Source organism: Lissotriton vulgaris, chromosome 9 (assembly GCF_964263255.1).
Source record: "Lissotriton vulgaris chromosome 9, aLisVul1.2, whole genome shotgun sequence".
Taxonomy (NCBI): Eukaryota; Metazoa; Chordata; class Amphibia; order Caudata; family Salamandridae; genus Lissotriton; species Lissotriton vulgaris.
Window position 1 is genome coordinate 187,353,516 of NC_141697.1, and position 2,949 is coordinate 187,356,464.

A 2,949-nucleotide genomic window follows, 5' to 3' on the forward strand; every position below is an offset into this window, starting at 1 on the left:
CGTGAAGGACTGAGTTAAACACAGATTATCTGCTACATAATGTAAGAGAGGAATTGGTACAGAAAATCTGCTCAAGCCTTTACATCCAGGGAAGCCATAGATGTGCACAGAGAAAGTGAAATACTTTTTCATTCCAGTCAAAGTGACTGGCAATGCAGAACCTTGTAGCAAACTGAATTTAAGAAGAGATTCATACGGCTGTTTCTATAACATGTGCATCGGTGCACAGAATAACCTCCCCTCTGACTTTTATTCTATTCCAGGGCTATGCATGAATATTTTCAGCAAGTCGTCATACAGGATTCTACAACAGGGCACATATCGCTGAAAACAATCCTCAACAATAAATGAAAGTATTTCAGGTCTAAATCAGTGAATACGTCTGATCTTGAAGCTCTGAACTCATGAAACCTGTGCAATTGCATTTAAATTAGGAACATTCCTATTGCTTTCTATGATAGGTGAAGGACAAGAAATTAGAATTTGGGAACAAATTGTTCACAGTGTGTCTGGAAAATGCTTTGCTTCATTTCAGCAGTGTGATTAGGCGGAGGTGTAAACATGTTCATATGCAGTGATTGTGGACATACTTTGGGTTCCTCACCATCCCTCCATGGGCACCAGGAGATGCACTGGAAAGAGAGGCCATATTCTGGAATGAAACATGATAAATGTTTCCACTGATCAGATAATCTATTGAGGCACCAACAAACGCTCACTGGTGGCAAACCATACACACACCCTGAATGTGGGATAAGTGGCAGTGCTTCATTTGATCATATCCGCCATCTGCAAACCCACACAGGTAAAAGGTCCTATAAATGTGAACATTGTGGAGAGAATTTCTGCCACACATATACTTTCTTCAAAGAACAGCTCACACATGCAGGGGAAATATGCTTAGAATGTGGAAAGGGAGTCATGCTGTCATCAGACTTGATGAAACACCAGGCACTACACAATAGGGAGAAACCAGACACAGAGTGTGAGCAGCATTTAAATCAGTCTGAAAGTGTAAACCAGCAAAATCACACTGGTAAGAAGCCATATGCTTGTGCTGAGTGTGGCAGATGTTTCAGGCAATCAACTGCATTGGAGAGGCACCAAACCTTACGTATGGGAGAGACGCCATATACATGTGGTGAGTGTGGGAAGAGTTACGGTCATTCATTAACCCTTATTTCACACCAGCGAGTCCACAGAGGCGAGCAACCATATTTTTGTAATCAATGTGGAAGAAAATGTAGCCACTCACAAGCACTCGTCCTACATCAGCGATTACATACTGGAGAGAAACCGTATACTTGTAGTGATTGTGGGAAGAGTTTTTCTCAATCATCCATACTTATGTGTCACATAAAAATACATACAGGAGAGAAACCGTTAACATGCAATGTGTGTGGGTCAAACTTCAGCCATGCATCTTCCCTCATCAAACACATGCGAACACACACTGGAGCGAAGCCTTATAATTGTAGTGAATGTGGGAAAAGTTTCACAGTGTCGTGTGCACTGGTAAAACATAAGCGAAGCCATACAGGAGAAAAAACAGTCATGCAGTGAATGTGGGAAGAGGTTTTTTGATTCCTGTGCTTTATTGTCACACAAACGCCTACACACTGGAGAGAAAACGTATACATGTAGTGACTGCGAAAAGAGCTTTACTCAGTCGTCAACATTTATTAGACATAGCAAGATGCATACAGGAGAGAGATCATTTACATGTAATGTATGCAATAAGAGCTTCAATCGGGCATCAACCCTAACTGAGCATTGGCGAACTCACACAGGAGAGAAGCCATACACATGTAGTGAATGTGGGAAGAGTTTCAGTGGGTCATCAATGCTAGTAAAGCATAAGCAAAGTCATACATTAGAGAAACAACGGACGTGAGGACTGATCGACGCATTGTGTTGAATCTTATCATAAATAAACCCCTGCACAAGGGGTCCTTTAAATGTGGTAACATCCCTGCTGCAGTGTTGTTCCAGCACTGATGAGGCTGGCCCTATTTTACCAAGACGAGGTGAAAGTCCAATGGGACAAAACTGTTTTGGCTATAAACCGTACTAGACAGGAAATTGTTTAAAGGGTTAGATGTTTTATTAACGGCAAAGAAATTAGCCTGACACGACTTGGTGAAGAAATGTACTTTATACCTATTAATGCATTTATGCATAGGCTAAATTCAAAGACCTACAAGTTCAAGACCAATGGTGGAAACAGTTAATTTGTTCTATAAGTCAAGAAGAACATTAATTGCAATAGTTGTTTATGGCAAACCACTAAAACAAGAAGAATACAAAGACTGGACCTAAGAAGAGCAGTGACCTATGCTTAAGACCATGTTTACCAACCTGCCCAAGTTAACAACAGAGGAAGCTAAAGGAACCATCAAGTTAACACTGCAGCTGGAATGGCGCATACCAAAAACATGCACTTGAAATGCAAAAAAGGCATCTACAAATAAAGCATCACCCAAATGGGTGATAACAGGAAGCACCACCTACGCACTTGAGGAAAACCTACCACTTCCTGTGTTCTCTGTCCCCTCACAAAACAAACATCTGAACTGCAAGATATTGTAAAACAATATGAAGGGGGAAAAGTGAGTACCGCTGCTTATACAATTGAGATTTGTAAATATTTGTCACTATTATAAAGATACATGCTAATTTGAAAGATTAAAATGAGCTTGTTATGTTAGGACCATCTAAAGATTTCCGTGTTCAGTTAAAATAAATGAAAATCATAACACCAGTAGTTGCAAAGCTCTTCAGTGACCCGATAGATCCCTGAGGCAAGGGTCTTACTAACAGCTACCTGTTAGCTGAAGAGGAGACGGGCAGTGAATCCCCCCTTGGCTGTCACCTACCCAGCTGGACTTTGGGCAGACGTTCCTTCGTCCCTCTGTCGCATCTCCCTCCTACCTCTTCACCCTACCCCCT

At 41.4% G+C, this 2,949-nt stretch overlaps 1 pseudogene; it reads left to right on the plus strand.

The window, feature by feature from the left end:
* Positions 1–561: 561 nt before the first annotated feature.
* Positions 562–1,894, plus strand: LOC147689820 (uncharacterized; annotated as a pseudogene).
* The last annotated feature ends 1,055 nt before the right edge of the window (positions 1,895–2,949 follow it).